This window comes from Lygodium microphyllum, chromosome 29 (genome assembly GCF_053477565.2).
Source record: "Lygodium microphyllum isolate KBCC chromosome 29, Lygodium_microphyllum_v1.1.10, whole genome shotgun sequence".
Classification (NCBI taxonomy): domain Eukaryota; kingdom Viridiplantae; phylum Streptophyta; class Polypodiopsida; order Schizaeales; family Lygodiaceae; genus Lygodium; species Lygodium microphyllum.
In genome coordinates this window covers 111,046,975-111,067,580 of record NC_141163.1, presented here as the reverse complement: position 1 = coordinate 111,067,580, position 20,606 = coordinate 111,046,975, and positions in this window count along the sequence as shown.

The following is a 20,606-nucleotide window of genomic DNA, read 5'->3' as shown; positions in this document are numbered from 1 at the left end:
TCAAGGGGCGGTAAGTACTGTAAACCAGAAAGCATTTTCATTCCCTTCAAAGACATATGGCCCAAACAGATATGCCAAAGAGATACATGTGGGATAGAACCCACAGACAAAACATGATCAAGGGAAGAAGTTGATACAATCAAGGGATAGAGGCTATCATCCTTGGCACGTCTCGCAATCACAAGTCTGCCATGAGTGATCTTCCATGTAGAGTCTCCAAAAGATACATGATAACCTGTGTTAGAGTCTCCAAAAGATACATGATAACCTGCGTCATCAAGCTGTCCAACTAACATGAGACTGCGTGTCAAAGTAGGTACATGACATACATCCTGCATAACAAAACTGTTGCCAGAAGGAAACTGCAGCCTAACATCACCAATGCCCACAATATCAAGAGAGCTGTCATCACCCAAGCGCATAAAACCCGAAACAGTACAGTATGAATGAAACCACTCTCCACAAGGTGTTGGTATGAAAGGACGCACCTGAGTCCAAGAGCCAACACTGTGCATACATAGAGTATATCTCTGTCATCTGTGAAGCACTAGAAGAAGCTGCAAGGATATAATCATCATCATCAACATCCTCAGGCTGCATAACATTGATCTCTTCAATTTTAACAGTGGACTTTGCAGGCACTATGCTACGATCAGAAGACTTATCCTGCACTTTGTCTTTCCCCTTATCTTTGTGCATTTCATTGCACAATTCATGGCATTGTGGCCTAATTTCCCACAATGGTGATGAGTAACATCTGCATTCCTGCCACGGGATTTGCTAGGTGACTTCTCACGAGACTTGGACCGAGATTTCTGAGAATTCCGTCCACGGCCACTGCCACTGCCATGCTTTCCATATCCATCATTCCTGCTTCTAACTGTCATAGCATGAGACACATGAGAGGCATCCAAATTCTTACGGTTAACCTCTTCTTGCAAAAGAGCACTCTTAACATCAGATAATTTCAAGGTAGCAGTAGAGGCACATAATGCAGTGTGAAATACTTCCCATGACTCATTAAGAGTACCAATCAAGAAAAGAGGAGTGACATCCTCTGCAAAAGTGATGTCCTGTGAAGTCAAGTTCTTGAGTATAGCATGGAACTGGCTCAAGTGAGCAGACATGGTCACATTATCCTTCATGCACAGATCCATAAGCTGCTTCAGCCAATACCTCTGACTCGCTAGACTTTTCTTGTCATAGAGATTCTTGATTTATCCCACAACTGCCTTGCACTCTGTTCTTCCTCAAATATATTGTAATGAACCTGTTCTGTGAGAGATAATACAATAGTGGACTTGCATAACTCATCAAGCTCAAGCCATTTCTCATCTGGCATAGTTATAGGCGGATGCTTGCTCAACCTCAAAGGTTTGATCTGCGATTTCTGCACCAACACCTACCAAATCTAGCTCTTCCAATAAGAGTAATTTGTACCATCAAGCTTAGTGATGTTGAAAATAGCATGTTTAATGGATGAACTCGCTATAATGCTGCAGGCTGGAAGACTGTAGACAGTTCAAAAAACTACTTGCTGTTTACTGTAGAAAATGACCAAAAAATCACCAAAATCAAGAGAAAATGGTGAGAAAAGTGTAACCAAAACTGCTGCCCACCAAGTACTAGTGAAAGTACATCATTTCATAATATTTTAATATAAAAATCCATGTAAGTCCATACATAGATGCTTGCTATAATAAATTACAGATTTCAGTAAATGAGAACCAAAAGTGCCAAAATTGGATCCCAAGTCAATCAAATACTGCCAAGACTAAAGCCGACATCATGTGGACATAACATAGGCATATGACAGTCGATAAGCGTGAATCCAACACCCAAACATGTCATACAAACATCTACCAGTGAGTAGGCACACCCCCTAGTCAACGGGGCAAATTGTTCCTGCCACTACCAAGACTTGACACAAGTAAGTGTCAGCTCACAAAGAGAGGGACCCAAAGCAAAGAGTCAACTCATAAGAATCAGAGGAACCAAGACATATGAACCATGCATCATCCTGAATGGTAAAAGATCCCAAATAGTCTCAAAAGCTCAAAGAGCATAGACTGCCTACTCAATGGCTGTCAAGCATCCAAAGATGCTCCCACTGGCACAAAAGCTGTATATCATGCAACAAAGCTTGAACAAAGCATGTACAAGCACCAGTGACAAGTGTCCAAGATCAAGCCTCAATGGTACATCCCGGACATGTAGGTGGTAGAGCATCCGTATATGTAGCATCCATAAGCATGTAAGACATCAAGTACATCCCAAGATACAACTCTGGCAAGCCAATAAATAGCTCAAGAAAGCTTTGGGAATCCAAGGTCAAGCCAAGACCAAGCTCTAGTAGCAATAGGCTCCAAACAATGTAACTAGCATGTAGTAATGGCATAGGCTAAGCATGTCAAGACCGATTAGACATAAGCAACATATGTGCCATAAGTACATCCAAGACAGAGCATCCAAATGCTTTGCAAATCAAGCTCAAGATCAACCAACGATCCCGAATCAAAACCAAGCTCTATGTCGAGCCCCAAGTGTCAATACATCACTATATATGCCCGAAACATAGTCCGAAAAGCATAGGCATAAGCATACATGAGTAAAATGTCTTCAGCCCAACTGTGTACATCAATGATTTATTGTTCAAAACTGAGAATTTCAGCACCAAAATCAGCTCCAAATGGTTTCCAAAAAATAGGCATACATTCCCCTAACATCCAGGCATCAAACGGGACCAACCGGGCATCAAATGACAATGCCAAACAAGTTGTAGCATCAAATGTCAATGTAACACTATCATAAACTGCCTGCAGACTATTATGACAGTCCCAAAACAGTGTTAAATCAGTCCAAATGCTATGCCAACACATCAATCATCAAAACCAAGCATCAAAGCATGTTCATATGCCCGAAATGGAGCCTTTCCAAGTGCCAATGGAGGGGGAGAGCTGCTGTTATGACTATCAATGCTGAAGACACATATGGGAGGACTGCATGATTGTGCCAACTATAAATGCTGATCTTGGGGCTGCAAAAAATGGTGGCCAAGCTTTGGAGGGGTCACGGGTTAAAGCCAAGGAAGGCCTCAAACAAGCTCCAACAAGGGGAGAGCAATCCACATATGAAATGAGAGCTGGAAGTGTAATGGCTGTCCTGTTTCAAGAGGGCTAAAAACTAAGGTAAACCATGTAAAGAGTGAAGCAATACCTCTGTGTGAATGCCTTGAGGGTGCCCAAACAGACTGGGAAGGTGCTCGGGAAGTCGGGGAGTGACGGGAGGGGGAGCTCGAAGGAGTCGGATATGGCTGTCGAGAAGGAGACCCAATGCGAGTGGGAAGTCGATGGGAAGCTGAGAATGCCATGAACTAAGCTCAAGAGTCAAAAAGCCGAGCTCTAATACCAATTGAAAGGTGAGAAGGATCGAAGCTTGCACTCGAGAGCTATAGCGGGAGAGCAAGAGCAAGAAAGAGAGAGACAAGAAATGGGAACTCCATCCATCACAATGTGTGACCAGGCCTTCCTTTCTTCAAACTGTCACTAATAGAATAAAGAATAAAGTGACAGTGACAAGCGCTCGCCACCTGTAGTGTGCAGTGGAGGTGACTGTCAGTGTAGTAATATACGGGTGGCTAGGCGGAGGTGCCTTTACCCCCAACAAGGAAAAGAAGCATATAAGTTCACTAAAGAGCTCAATTTAAGCTTCTGTAGTATCTTCAATAATCACTCCAAACTATGACCCCAACTTATCACATGTATCTCTAGAAAAAAATACTGCTAAAGGAAAACTTCGTTATTCATTAACACATCTGATAAACAATGGAAAGTCATAACAAATTTGTAAATGATAAAAGAATTTCTTCAACTTTCCATTGTAGGCTTGCCATCCACCATCACCATCAATAGTTGAAAAGAGAGCTCTCGAACAAATTATTCAACCGATACGAACTCATCACATACAAATTATTACAACACAAACACAAACACAACCATCTGAATGGCACCTCCAAAATATGTCTCATTAAGAAGTACAGAAGATACATTTAGGGGTATCAATGAAGATGATCTCTCTTGAAACCTTGATGATTACGAAAGCGATCAAGGGATAAAGACTCATCTACAAAAGATTTTGGAGGATTCTGAAAGAATTGAAGGTAGCACATACGTTTTAGCAAAACAAGGTATCTGCTAGGTAGACAAAGAGCATGAAAATATAGGACATCCAACTGTTGGGAATCAATATTCACATTGACATTCATACAAAGCTTTGAAATGGCCTTTTGATCATTATGGGAATGCCTATGTATATATGCTAAGTACCAAGCAAAATGGGCTGTCAATCTCACAACTGAAGGATCTAGAGATTGTGAATATTGTTGAGAAAAATGGAGGTAATTTTGGTATACTTGACTAGTAGTTGTCTAGTCCCCTGGAATTAATGGCCAATTAATCTGTGGTCTCGTGAGAGAATCAGTTGAGCTCCATCCTCTTCTTCTTGGAATCTGCTGATCAAATCCTTTGTACCCACTAACCAATTGAGGGGGTTGAGAAATAGAAGTGGCAGGAGATGGAAGTGGAATAAGTAAAAGAGGATGAAGAGATGGGTAGGAAAAATAAAAAAATGAGGAATAAGCTAAAGAAGTAGTGGCTGAAAATTTAAGCAAATCAGTTAGGAAAGGTGTCAATTGATAAGCTGAAAAAGTAGAAGTTATATGGATAGATGGAGAAGGACATGGCGGAGAAGGGGAAAAGACTCAATCTTCAATGAAAGAACAATAGGTAAAGATTGGAATTTGAGGAAAACCCTGAGGTTGGAAAAGGAGAGGTAAGATAGCTACTGAGTTGGATTGATAAAGGGAAAAATAAGTATCATAGCGATGGGCCCTTTGTTGATAGTACAATAAGCTAGGAACAGAGAGACCTAAAACAGATCGTCGATGGTAGGCATCAAAGAAGGATGAATCAAATGGATGGTTCTTGGAAAGATAAGCTAGAAGATCCACCCTCAGTTGGTTAGTGCTCTACACATAAGTAGAAGCTGTATTCTGGCATTGGTTCAGGACTACAAAATCAATCATTGAATGCCATAAAGTATGAGGACAAGTAGCCACTTTATAAGAATAGCACTAGAACATGTCATCTATCCTCAAATCCAAATGGTTGACATATAAGGCAGCTTGTAAGACCACATCCCCCACATACCAAGCCAGATCTACATAATCTAAAATTATCAAATCACCTCATAGATACATATAAGACAACAACATGGTGTCCGTTGTTATAGAATCTTCAAAGACCATACGGACAACTTCTGTCGGCAAATCAGAAGACCAAGCCCCACTCCAACCATCCTCTGGAAGAGGGAGATCCATCTTGAGAGCTTAATATAGAAGGCCAACTTCTGCAGCAGCTGATAGTGGAAAAAAAAGGAATGGTCGGGAGGAACATACTCCTGAAATTGCTCAAATGTAGACCATAATAAATCCATCCTGGACTGCAATCTTTCCACTTTATCTTGAAACAACGGACATAATGTGGCCTGTCTCTGGAGAACTGCCAAGTCTTGTTGAGATATAGAAGGAATCATAGGAACATTGGAGCTTGGAGGAATGGACCGTGATTGCGCCAGTTGGTCTTGCAATTGCTTAATCTGAGAAGCTTGGGATTCCAATGTATTGTGAGTAGTTTGCAAAGCTGACATTTTTGTATCTAAAAGAGTCTTAAACTCTTGAGCTTCTTTGGACATTTTCTATTTCTCTTTCGAAACTCTAGTGACCTCTGACTGAGCCTCTGCTAATAACTGAATTTTCAAAGAAGATATTGCTTCTCTCTAGGTCTCAATCGTTTGTGTCTGCTGCTCCATCTGCTTAAACAGATCAGCAAGAGTGTCTTTAGCAGAGGCTAACTCTATGGTTGCCTTATGCATCTGGTCTTTGGATTGCATCAAATTTTCATAAAAAGAAGCATATAACTATTGAACACAAGCTGTTCACTGAGAGTTCAATAGAACTCCGGATGTCATTTACAAAGGAAAGGAATGGCATCCCCTAACACTAAGCTGTTCAGCAAAGGAACTAATATTTCCAAAGAACCCTCTCGATGTGTCCTGAATAATTTGTTGCATGTGAGGTAGGTAGGGAGGTCACTTCTAGAGGTAGCAAGAACTGTTACTGAAGGAATGACTGGTGGAACTTTCTCTGCTACATGCTTCAAGCGCTTCCGTTTAATGACCAATGGAGGAGGGGAATCAAGATCCTCTATGTCAATGGGTTCTAACTCTTCTGAAGGTGGAGGGGGAGGTACTGGATCAGATGGACAAGGGGGTAGCACACCCTTTTTAAGGCCGGAATATGTCAAGAAAGCATATAAATATGAACCGTAGGCTACATTGGTAACATTCCCTCTGGTCACTTTGATAAAATGTTGGTCCATCTTCATAAGAAGGTAAGTATTCTAATCAATGGCAACCCCTTTTAACACCATCCTGGAAGCTGTGAAGAGCTCCTTGGACAAATAGTGGGATGGTGTCTTGACGGGCATAAACCTGTCTTGGAGAAATTGGCAGACTAGCTTCTAGAGAGGATCAATGATCATTGAGAAAGACACTCCAGAAGTGTTAATCACCTTCTTGACATCGAGGACCTCTTTATTCTACTTCTAACAGCTTGAGAATATCATCATTTGAGAATAACTGTCTAGCTATAACAAAGGGTTCTCCTTTGTAGGGAAGAGACAACTAACCCTCTAGGTGTCAAGACGATGGAAGTACCACGAACCAAGCCCGATTTCTTACTGTATGATGCAAGAAACTCATCACATAGGGCTGGATCATCTGGAATCAAAGGGAGTGAAGCAGCCACAAAAGATGCAAGGCCAGCTTTCGCGATAGGCTCAAAAGTCAATAGAGAAGAATAATCCCTATTGATCAATGGGACATACTGAACAAGAGGAGGAGCTTGAGGTGCCATTCAGATGGAATATACACACACCACAAACACAGACAATCATAGAGAATGCCTGCAAAACAACAAAATAGCTATAAAAAAGAAATCGATCAAAAGAAGCACACACACACGTAACTAACCAATTGACCACCCCAAACAACCCACATCTTAGAAAAAATTCGGCATGACCCCTACACATATGCGACCAAAAGCTTCATACTATGCAACAAGCAAGCACCCAAGACCCCATATCAGGCAAAAAAAAAAAAGAAAACTACAAACCGCACCCATAATCGTATTACACAATCAAACCATAATACCTCAAAAACCTAATCAGGACATAACCAGAACTTTGATAAACAATGTCAGCTTAAAGGACTATACATACCCATCCCATAAAGCATATTTATTAAAAAGGAAAAAAAGTGCAGTGAGGAGAATGATTTTAGTAAAGGGTTCATTTTAAGAAATTATTAATGGTGGTTGAAATTTTATTGCATTGTAAACCTTAATAAGAAAACTGCGGTTCATTTTTAAATTGTTAGTTACAATTTATTAATGTGAAACAATGCTTTTAACGAAACTCGAACTGTAATCCCCAGACTCATGTCTCTAAATGCATATTCATTGATTAAAAATTTAATGTGTCTGAAGTGCTCTTCTTTTTCAGTGCATGCATTTTTGTGACGGTTGGTTCGTTTTTATTAAAAATTAAAGTGCCTCTGAAGCGCACGTAGCACGTGCAAAGTGAATGGCAGGTTGATTTTAAGTTATTAGAAAAATGTGTATTTAGCGCGAAACACAATATTAGTGAGTTTGGGAATCTCCCAATTTCCATTTTTTGAATACTAAAAATGTGGCACCCAGATAACATGGCCATAAGATTCTCAAAACTATATTATGTGACCTATCATTGGAAAGCACTTGAAAAATGAAATCTATTGAGCTATAGAGCACTCAATTTGGAGTTATAGTGTTCAAGTTATGACAAATCCACAGATTTGACTACGTGTCCCAAACTTATGGGAAATTCCCATATTCCCTAATATAGTGTTGCGAGCGTGCATGAAAAAATGGGTGAATAAAGTTCATTTTAACAATTAATTGTGGTTAAGGGATGATCAAAATAAATAAAGCATGAAAAATAAATACTTGGTAGGGATGTGTATGCAAGAGACTGAGGGTGCACTGAGTACTCCCAAATGCGAGGAATCCAATAAAAAAAGCAAAAACCACGATTGAAAAAAATAAAACACCTTATTATTTTTTTAAAAATAAATATCAAGGCAATGTTAGTGGGATCACATTTGGTTTAGGTAATGTTCACTAGTGTTTGGGTGAAATTGTTATTAGTATTATTTTTTTAAATTATAATTTAGATGTGTTTTGATTTTGTATTTTGTGTTGTTGTTTTTTATTTTTGGTATATTTTTTATTTTAAAATGTTTGATTTATTAGAGTATCAATCAAACCTAATTGAAAATGAAACCATTAGGCTTTAACAATGGATTTGTAAAATTTTTTAATTATTTTGTAATTTGGCAACTTATTTTTGGAATTTAAAATAAATTTTTAATGAATTTAGATTAAAAGTTTATCATTTGGGTTCAAAATAATATGGTGATCATGTGCCAAGGTGTTTTCAGCTTAGAAAATATTCCAAAAGTAGTCAAATGGACTGATGGAAATTTTTGTGATTTTTTTGAATTTATTTCTGATTTTTAGGAAATTTTAATGAATTTTTCTCAATTTGTAGTGAATTTTAAAAGGATTTTAAATATCGTTAATTTTTTTTGCAATTAATTCTTTGTATTATACTTAACAAGATTAGCCAAAAAATTACCCAATTTAGTAAGGAATTTTTCAGTTTTTTTAAAAAAATTTGAGTTTTTAAGAAATTTTTAATGTTTTAAGTGTTTTAAGGTATTTTTAAGGTATTTTTCTCGGGTTTGTGGAAAATCAAAGAAAATACTCGGGTTGCGTCGTGTGAACAACTGTGTGTTCTCAAGGTTGGCACACACCACTGCACGGAGAAGAGCAAACGCGCGTCCTCGCGCGTGAACACCCCCTGGCAGCTCCCAATTATGTGAATAAGCCGTAGCACCCGCGCGAACATACGCAGACAGGGAACCACGGAGCAGCAATTGACTGCGTGTGGAGGGTGGGGGTAGAGTGGTAGAGGGGTAGGAAAGGGGGTTAAAAGGAGGGAAACTAGGGTAAGGTGAAAAGGGGGGTTAAGGGAAGGTGACTAGGGTAGGTTAGTTGAATGAGGGGTAGGGGAGTTAACTAGGTCAGTTAGGTTAGCTAAGTCAGGTTAGTTAGCTAAGTCAGGGTAGTGAGCTAAGTCAGGTTAGTTAGCTAAGTCAGTGAGTGAACTAAGTCACTTAGGTTAGTTAACTAAGTTAGTTAGTTAACTAAAGGAGGTTAACTAACTAGAGGAGGGTTAGGAGAAGGAAGGAGGAGGCGGCGGAGGAGAGGAGGGAGGGAGGGGTGACAGCAAGACACTGGGAGAAGGAGGCGGCAGAGGGAGGGAGGGAGGCGCTGGCGAAGGAGGCGAGGAGGATGGAGAAGGAGGTGACGGAGGAGAGGAGGGAGGGAGGGGTGGCGAAGGAGGCGATGAGGATGGAGGAGACGGAGGGGGGCAGCGAGGCGCTGGGAGGAGGAGGGGGCGATGAAGAAGAAGAGGAGGGGCGATGAAGAGGAAGAGGGAGGGGGCGGATGGGGACGATGGAGGAGAAGGGGAGGAGAAGCGATGAAGAAGAATGGGAGGAGAAGCGATGAAGAGGAAGAGGGAGGGGGCGATGGAGAAGGGGAGGGGCAATGAAGAGGAAGAGGGAGGGGGCGGATGTGGAAGCGATGATGAGGAGAAGGGAAGGAGAGGATGGGGGCAATGGAGGAGAGGAGGAGGGAGGGGAAACGATGGAGGATGCGGCCGAACAGGTAAGTAGTTTGTTTTTTTGTTTGTGTTTTATTATTATTATTTTAAAAAAATTGAGTGAGGTAGTGGTTTGGGGATTGTGTGTGGTTTTGTTTTTTGTTTTGTTTTTGTTTTTTAATAAATTGTTTGTTTGTTTTATTTTTTAATTTGTTGGTTAGTAATGTTTGTTTTTTTGTGTTTTTGTGTTTTTTGTTTTTTTGGTTTTTTTTTTGGTTTTTTTTGTGGGTTTTGTGTGTGGGGTTGTTTTAGTGTTTGTTTTGAAAGATAGTAAGAAAAGGAACACACCCGTGTCCCACGTGCATGCGCGGGGTGGGAGAGAAGAAAAAAATTTGCATCGGCGGGATCAGACGAGGCGAGAACGGCGGTGACACGCGAGGCATAGAGGCTACGGGGGCGTCTCGAGGTGCTTAAAACAAAAAATATGCACGTTCACGCGCGACACAAGAGACGTGGCTACACGTCAAGAGGAAGAAAAATTAATAAAACCCAAACCGTACACCAAATCGAAAAGGAGACAAGGGAAAGATGATAGAAAAATGCGATATAGGTTCCGGGACGAAATCAGGGTGTTCACATGGAAAAAACACAAAAAATGGCTCCAAAAAATATATATGAGGATTAATATGGAAAAATCCACTAGTTGGAACGTAGGGCGGAAAGAAGGAAAAATGTGCCAAATAATTTGCCCAACAAACCTATCACGTCAACACACGATTTCAACCGAGAGAGGATACATTCATATAGAAAAAACCCAAAAATCGTACCCGAAAAGGGATTCAAAAATTAATATGGAACGACCCGTGCACTATAATAGAGGACAGTAAAAAGAAAAAATTTCCAAAAAAATATAATCTTTAGGGCTGTCACATGAAATCTCAGTTCGGATGTGGTTAGAACGCATGGAAAAAACAAGAAAATGGCACTAAAAAACACCAATGAAAATAAATAACAAAAAATCCAGAAGGCGAAACAGGGCAGAGAAAAAATGAGAATTGTGCAGGAAGGGTGGCCAGACAAGGCTATCCAGTCAGATGGAATTCTGAAGAGAATAGCTGCAGGTTCACATGGAAAAATGGCAAAAATATGCACGAAAAAAAAACAGAAAAACTCGCAAAAATTAATAACGGACAACCCGTACAGCAAAAGGACACGGTGTAAAAAGGGAATGTGTCCAAGGGGAGGCGTAGGACAGGGTTGGTATGTTAGATTGTTGTTTTGAAGCGAGAAGGATGCATTCACATGGAAATATATCCAATGAGTGGAAATTGCTTCAAAAATTAATAACTCAAAAACAATAAGCCAGAACAAGGGGATGTAAAAAGGAAAAGTGTGACAGTCGAAGGGATGAACTGGGCTATGACGTTAGATATCAGGTCCAATGAATGTAGGATATATTCAGATGGAAAAACATAAAATTGTTCAAGATGGAATAGTGGATGAACCGTAAAATGGAACAAGGGTGTATAAAAAGGAAAAACGGCCAGTTCAAAGGGACGAACAAGGCTATAATGTTGGATGTGAGTCTCAATGAACATAAGATGCGTTCACATAGAAAAATAAAAAAATAAAGGATAAAGGCAAATGGACAAGGAATAGCCCCAGGGACAGGGTGAAATATAATGGATGAGTGGGGAAGGGACCCCATCAGAGCATAAAAAAAAGAAAATTTTGCATTTGAAGATGGATAGATGTATTTCCATGATGATATGCAGAACAGATGCGCAGGGACACGTCCCCACACTTAAGACCTTACCGGGCAGGGTTAGATGCAGCAACATAGCCTAGGACTCGTCAACCGACTGGACTCATCCCCACACTTAAAACATGACATACACTTGCAATCATAAGGATAATGTTAGAAAGTCTTGGCCCGTTTTGCGTATGGTCGAAGGAACCATCACTGCTACAAAAGGGTTGGAGTCAGTTGTCTGCAGGAGGTACCACAGCTTGCTCCAGTGTTCAGCCAGTGTGGTAGGGACCATGTAGTAGCACCAGGGAGGTAGCTGGTTGATGAAGCCCGTCGAGGGAGGTGTCATTCATGAAGGATAGTCACTCAGCTCACTGGCACTCAGATGGGATGAGAGAACAGTCACTCGCCCCATAACTTACATCACTCAAGTTAATAATGATGAAACCCAGATCTCACACCTGATTTAGGAATTGACAAGGGAATGGGGCAGAGGGAGCATGCCAGGGTGCACAATTGATGGTGCATCAGTGCGTCCAACCCGTCTAGCATAGGTGCAAGCAGGAAGGCCAGGAAGCCTTACAGTACCGCGTACAGAACAAAGTGACATGTCCTGTGCTGATGGTAGAGACCCATCTCGTGGGTGAAGAGGGAAACGGGAACGTACCGAACTTCAATTGTCATAACGTCCCTCAATCCTCACCTCTCAATACTTGATTGAAGAAACATCCGTCACACTCAATCCGCCCTCTGTCTCACGCTCTGTTGAAAGATACAAAGGGTAGCCTATTCCTGAAACCCATTGATGTAATCTTCACTGTCACTTGTGCAAAGGTTGTATGCCTTGTGTGCATTTGATGGTGCAACTGTGCATCCCGCCCTGTACCGGCATATAGTGCAAGAAGGAAGGCCAAGGAGCTTATGGTACAGTACATAGGAACAGATCGTGCATTGTGCATTGAGAGGCCCAACCCGTGCGTGCAACACTTCGTTCACACATCTCACCTCTCATTTGATTTGAAGGGAAAGACTGGTCACTCACCCCACCCTCTATCTCACTCGCTGATAGATAAAGAGGGCAGCCCATACTCACGTCCCCATCCTGTTAGGATGAAAGCTCACATCACTCAAGGGTTTGGTGATGAAGATCATGTCATCAGGATCTTGAAGACGGAGGCGTACCCAAGGAGGCAACCAACAAGTCTCGTACTTCAATGATTTGTAAGAAATATCGTATGTTAAGAAGGATAGAGGGATTGATACTGCAGAGCAACGCTCCAAGGGAGGTGGCTTCAAATTACTTTGCTGAAAAGGTGCACTTCTAATGAATCAGCTATCCTGAACTGCGGGGTGTTACCACCTTTTCCACAGTTAGCTTCTCACCCAATGGTGTTGCCACCTTTTCTTGGAATGAGGCATGTTATGATAGGGAATTTCTTCATTTTCTCCCATAATAGTTTTTTTTTTGTTTTTTTTTGTTAAGAAAGAAAATGGTAGAAATACCATGTGTTAGGGACCAACCTCGCCACTGTTGTTGGATCAGATGAGAAGAGAACAAGGTCGGGTTGAGAGGTATCTGTGAGGGGCTAACAGAACAAGACCGCCTCATGAGGAGAATCATAAGGGCTATCAGAAGCACAAAGAGAAAGATAGTGCAACACCCAAAAGGGGAAGGGTAGGCCGAGTATGATTGTTAAGATCCCCAGGGAGGGAAGTACTTCTTCAGACAATAGCCATTGATCAAGAAAGGATCATCAGAGGCATCAACGGTCTGCACCTGAACAGAGCCATTAGGATTGACAGCAAGTACCTTGTACGGGCCCATCCACCGTTGTTGAAGCTTGCCAGGAAACTTGCCAAATCTCGAATCATAGGCTAGGGCAAGATCACCTTCTTTGAACTCCTTGTGCTTGATAAAACTGTCATGATAGGCCTTGTGTCGTGCTTGAGTGGTTTCCATACACTATAGGGCCATCCACCGTATCTCATCCAAGCATTCCAAGTGCATGAGACGGGATTGTAGTGACTCATCATCTCCCAAGCATTCTTTAACTGCCACTGGCAAAGAGGGCAATTCCAGTTCAATAGGGAAGATGGCTTCTATACCATACACTACCTGGAAAGGTTCTGTCCTGTAGCTGCCTTATGGGAGGTTCTGTATGCCCAGAGGGCCTTTGTAAGTTGATCATCCTAGTCGCGACGATGTGCGGTAATTGTTCTTGTTAGGATCGAGCAAAGGATGTGATTGGTGACTTCAACTTGGCCATTGGCTCTAGGGTAGTAAGGAGTGGACTTGCGATGGCAGATCTTATACAACTCCGTCAGCTCCTCCATGATTTTGTTAAGGAAATGGGTATCTCTGTCACTTACCAGCTTGAGGGGACTTCTAAAACGGGTGATAATATTCTTGTACATGAATAGGGCTACGCTGTTACAATCGTCCCGCTTCAGAGCTTTAGCTTCACACCACTTTGTAACATAATCCGTACATACTAAGATGTATCTGTTCTGCTTTTGTCTCGTGGGTGGATCAATGGGACCCACAAAATCAAGCCCCCACTTCTCGAACGGCTTTAGGAGAAGAATAGGTTGCAGTGGCATGGCACTTGTTTTGGTGGGTTTTTCCATTCACTGACAAGCATTGCATCTTTTACAGTAGTTATGTGCATCCTTGTGGAGGGTCGGCCACCAGTATCCTGCTAACAGAGCCTTCCTAGTTGTCGCTTATCTTGCAAAGTGTCCACCACATGGTTTGTCATGGCATAATTTCAATACTATGCCGATTTCATCCCCTGCAACACATCTTCACAGCACTTCATCTTTGCCTCTCTTGTACAGTGCACTGCCTAGCAAGGTGTAGGGGGCTGATTCTAACAGAAGCTTCTTCTTCTCACGGCTTGAGATGCCAGGAGGATACTGTTGAGTTACTAAGAGATTGGCTATGTCTGCATACCAGTGAGTAACTATTTCAACTAGAAACAAGGAAGCATCAGGAAGCATCTTTGTCGAGTCTGTTGCAATCCCCTCTGTAGAGACAATATGGCCCAAAAGAACTCCTGATGAGATGCCAAAGACACACTTGTCGGAGTTAAGAGAAATCCCATACTCTCGGTATCTGTCAAAACATTTCTCTAGGTGTCCCCAATGTTCACGGATTAAGCTATAGACACAAAAGTCATCAAGATACACCTCAATGAAATCATGCAAATGATTCTGGAAAGCAACCATCATTACTCATTGGAAGGTGGCAGGAGCATTACAAAGCCCAAATGGCATCACTCTATAGGCATAGGTCCCCTATTCTGTGGTAAAGGTTGTTTTGGATTGGTCCTCTTCTGCAATTTGGACTTGGTTATATCCATTGAATCCATCCAAGAGGGAATAGAGCTCATGGCCTGCCACTATGTCCAACAGTTGGTCTGTAAAAGGGATAGGGAAATTATCCTTCTTCATCTTTGAATTGAGCTTTCGAAAGTCCACATATATTCAAAGTTTCTCACTCTTCTTGGGTACTACCACAATGGGCGAAACCCATTCACTGTTAGCCACAGGATAAATGAACTTGGATTCAAGAAATTTCAATAATTCAGCCTTTGCCAGAGCAGAATAATTAGGATTCATACGCCTTTGTCTTTGCCTTACAGGTTTGGCATCAGGCTCTAGGTCAATGTGATGTTTGCATACTGTGGGATCAATCCTTTAGATCTTTATATGACCAAGCAAACACATCTAAGTTCTCTTTGAGTAGGTCTCGCAGGACCACTAGTTCTTCTTTTGGAACATTGAGGCCCACTTTCAGGTAACGTTCATTACCATCAGTATCCAAGAACGTTACTTGTCTTTCACCTGCCACTTCGCAGATAAATGTCCCACAGATTGCTTCTAGATAGAGGTCTTTCAAGGGAGTAGTGTCATCGTCTGATGTTCCACTAGAACCAGTGCCCTCCTTCTAAACAGATGACTCATTTATCTGTTGAGATTGCTGGAAGGGTATCAGAGCTTTGTTTGCTTCTGTGTGAGTGGTGATTTCTTCTGGACTTAGAGATTCATCTTCAGAGTATGCATCCAGGAATCTCACACAGCACGGATCTTCTAGAAGCCAAGGCTTTGATTTGCTCTAGCTTCTGTTGGCAGGGGACATCATCATCATCTTTCCTCCAAAATGAATTATCAGGGCGACAAGAGCCACTGGTGAACTTAATTTTTATGCCTTTGATCCATTGCTTATGTAGATTTTGCATACTTTATGGTCCATTGGCCAACCCAAATGGAACCATGGTCATTCCATCCAACACCATGAGATCTTTGCCTTTGAGGTCTCTGTAGGGCCATCAACAAGATCATCCACTATCAGAGGAAATTCTTCATCTGCACTTTCATATTCTGCTTTGTTTTCTTCCTTATCATGTCCATCCTCTTCCTCTGGAGGCTCTGTCTTTGCTTCTATAGAGGCTCTGTAGGAGAAGGATGCTTTATTTCATATGCATTAACAAGATGCTTTATTTCAGATGCCTGTAAAGGAAGTAGATGTGGCTAATGCCTTCCTAAATCCTGGAACCCCAGAGATGTTCTTCTCCTATACAGGCATTAGAAGCAAAGATTCATAACCTGCTTTATTTTAGATGCATTGATTGATGCCTATATAGAAGCAGAGATTCATAACCAGCTTCATTTTCTTCCTTGTCATGTACATCCTCTTCCTCTGGAGGCTCTGTAGAGATTAGTCCGCATTTTCTTGTCAATATGCTTTTGAAAAATTTTCAACACAGCTGGGAGATAGCATCAGTAACTATCGGAATGTTAAGTTTGGTTTAAAGGTGTATAGGTCTTTGACCAGGTCATATTCTTTGATAGGATCCACGGGCTTCTCCAACTTGTTGGGGAATGGGGCTACACCCATTTTCATCTTTCCTTTTTCTTCTAGCAATGGCAGTATCGGTATTTCTGTGTTTTTGGAAGTACTTCTATATCATCTATCTCCTGGACCTCTAGTCCTGTTTCTGGGACTGTCTGTGACTTTCTGTGGCACTACAGTGTTCTATACTGCACTGTTCTGTCCTATACTGCTATTTCCCTCTGTTGACATGTTGAACTTCACAGTCTTAGCAAGAGAATTATTTTTGTTCTAAACAACTGGTTCCTTCTTCTTCGTGCATGTGATAGCGGCAACTTCCAATTCTACCAAATTGGAGGCAGTCTCTTGTGCCTTTTGTTGGCTATCAGTAGCATTGGCCTTGGACTTGGAAAATCCTTTGTAGTGTGGCCTTCTCCTTTGCATTGGCTACATAAGGGCTTGTAGTCCACAGATCGTCTAGGGTTTGGACAATACGGGGAGATATGACCCTTTTCTCCACACCTATAACATTCCACCTCTAATCTCTGACCACTGCCAGATTGTTGTCCTCTGTAACTTTGAGAGAAAAACCTCCTTGGACTGAAATTAGGATCAAATTTCCTAGGCTTTGGTCCAATATCCTGTGTTGTCATTTTTAATTCTAGCAAGTTGAATCTTGCATTTTCATCATTCTGTCTTCGTTTGTGCATCTCTTTCAGAGAGCAAATATCCTCTGTATGGTTCTTCTGCAAACCATAGGAACATAAGGCTCCAGGAATGGTTGGTTTTCGGGTACATTCAGTGGCTAAATGTCTCGCTTGATGACACTTTCCGCACCATGTATTAGAGCGCATCACATCTCTCCCAGCTCCCATAGTAGGGGTGAATATATTGGTGGTATTCACCTTAAGCGTCTGTAGCTGCTCTGTAATCACATCCATAAGCTCTTTCTTGATACTTGCAACTGAGTTGGATAAGTAGTCCTTCAGATTTTCACCTCCTGAAGTGCTTGTAGTAGGATTTTGTGAAGCTTCTATAATTATTGCATACACTGGTTGGGTCGATCCAGAGGGTCCTCTATTCTGATTTGGATTCAGAGCTCCTGTTGTGACTTGGGATTGTTGATTCTAGTTGGTAGGGTTCCACTATTGTTGAGTCACCATTGGAGGAATTGTTTGAGGCCACTGTTGTTGTAGTTGAACCATCATTTGAGGCACTGTCGTATGTGGTGACCATAGTGGATTAGGTGCACTATACTGCGGCATTGTTTCCATCTAGGGATAGGAGTAGGGAATTGTCCCTAGAATTGCATTTGGTGGGTATACTATTCCTGGCATGGGAGAAGATAAGACTCCTCTTCCTGGAGTCATTGATAGCCTTGCTTCAACTTCGTCATACAATCTTGCACCTTCCAGTGCAGCTTACAGATTGACTGATCTTCTCAATTCCATAAACTTGCAAACTTCTGGTTGTAGACCTCTAAGAAACGCTCCTTTCTGGATACCTTCATCCAAATGATGGTTAGTCCATCTCTTCACGATGGATTCCATTTGTGAGACATAAGCTTCTACTCTTTCTTCGGACTGCTGACTTAGGTTCATGAACGCCTCTCGCATCCGCTCTTCAAAACCTTCACACCTAAATTTAGTGAGGAATGCCAACTTCAGGTCATCCCAAGTGCCAAAAGTTCCTACTGCTTGTCTCTCATACCATTGAAACGCTGCGCCCTTGAAAGTGGCGAGGAATATTGCTAACCAATGCTCAGGGGTTCTAGCATTGTTAGCCACACACACTACCATAAATTCTGCTACATGAAGATTAGGGCCTTCATTGTACTCTCCCTTAAAAACTAGCAATGGGACTACATTTGCTAGCCTATCATCAATATTTCCAGGATGAATCTGACTAGGAAGGGGACCTTGAGTTGCCATGGGGACTTCTGTAAATAATGCTTTTAGGGCGTCAAAGGAGGCTTCTGCTCTGCAAGCTCGTTCTCAGCCTTGATTCTTGCCTTCTCTCTTCTTACGTACCTCTGGACTCGTTCTAACGCTTGCCTCTTGATTGTGTCATTCATCAGGGGCTTGGCTCCAACCAATTGTTCAATACTCAACATAATAGAATCAAAGAGGGGCTTCAGTCTCTAGGGGATTCTCTAGCCAACAACTCCTCTACTTCCTTCTTTTCGACATCTTTGAATTCGGCTTTCAAACCACTACAAAGGGGGAGATATTCCATTCTGAAAGTATCAAAACTCATTCTTCTTAGGATCATTGTTGTGCCAACATTATAATAATGCCTGCTTCTGAGGGTTTCAATAGTGTATGTTGTGAAAAACACTCTGTCTACCAACTTCCAGTGGGTTGCTAATTGGACAAACAGAAGATTGTCAAAACACCAAGCATCCCACGTATCTTGCTATTGAGCACCACGAACAAATTCCAACTCTTTTCATTCTTGTTTTTGTAAACCTCCACCGACCACGACTCATGAAGCTTCTTCACAATCTCCCACTCGATGATGTCTGAAAACTTCTCAATGAATACCAAATCTTCCATAGATAGTCATTCTCTTTGCTTCTTCTCTTCAGTTTATTCCCAAACAATTTGCCACCAAGATGCAAGTTTATGCTGCTTCAATAGGAAGAGGAAACAATCCACTGCATAGAGCTTGCATCATGATGGTAATATGTTTCCGCCAATGTGGGGTGAACTTCTTGTGGAATGGATGGAGCCCCAAGAGGAACACCAAGGAAAAGGGAATTCTCTTGCAAGAAAATCAATCTTGTAACATCAACAAGCTTTTATTTCATTCTTTTGATCATCAAGACAAAGAAAACAACAATTCTTCACGCAGCATCATAGTAGATATCTCCCACGGATTTATCTTTAACAAACTTGATCATGTTCTTCATATTCTTCATATTCTTCATTAATAGACAAAGAGAACACAACTTTTGATGGAAAGAAATCACATAGTATTCATCTTCATTGTCTTCATAGTCTTCTCCCTCATAGAAAGATACAATGTTTTACATAGAATCGACTATCTCTTGCATATGATCTCTCTCACAATAGATGCTCTCAATACTACATCAGGTCCTCACTACAATCACTCAATAATCACTCACAATAATCCTCATTAGGTCGTGGATGTATCTCCCAAAAGGTATGTCAGATATGAAGGGGCACCAGAGACATCATAGTGTCCAGTGAGATCTGTCTTCTGTCTCTATCTTCTGTTTGTCCTTCTGTAACCTTCTGTAAATCTTCAGCAGTTACTTCTTCACTTCAATTAGCTTGGATAGAGCTTCCATTCATCATTTTCCTAAGACAAGAACACTTCCCAAAACATCCATACATCCATCATAACACTCAACAGAAACAACAGAACAGAACCAGAGAACAACAAAGCAATAGGACTATAGAGCTACAGAATCACAGAAGCTACAGAACTTTACAAAAGATCAATAAAACCCATAAAAATCATAAAAACTAAAATAAAACCGATTCAATCTCTCATAAACCTTTTCACACATTTCAATCATCTCTCAAAACATTCATTCAACCATCTCAACTACCAAAACAGAAACAAAACAGAACAAAACAGAAGAAAATCAGGCCTTACAGAACCATACAGAGAGAATTACAAAACTCTTCAGAACAACATATTTCATCAAAAACCAACATAAACCCTTTCAAACATACTCAAACCTTTCCAAACACTTCAAAACATCTTCAAACTCAAACAATCAACCACCAAAAACAACCATTCAGCAATCAAAAACAACAAAAAATCAGCCCAAAAACCAATCATTTCCACACTCAACATATCCCCACACTTAATAAGGAAGCGTCCTCGCGACCTAAGGAAATGGAAGAATAAAAGCTCTATGATCTGCTAAAAAGAATCTTCAATTCAGCATAAATCACCCACTTTGATCACGACCCCAACATATCAGCTTCATAACCTGGATCTGAAACACATATGAAAGGAAAACCAATAACACAAAAAAAAACCATTCCAATATTATAAAAACCAAAATAACTCAAACTATTAAAGGATATAAGAGTTCTGCATCCAAATCTGCAACTGCAACCATGTGATAACCAACTGCATCAATCTTCACAGCTTCATCTACATCAGCTCCACACAATTGAAAAAAACATCACCCAATACAAAAAATACCCATATACAAACA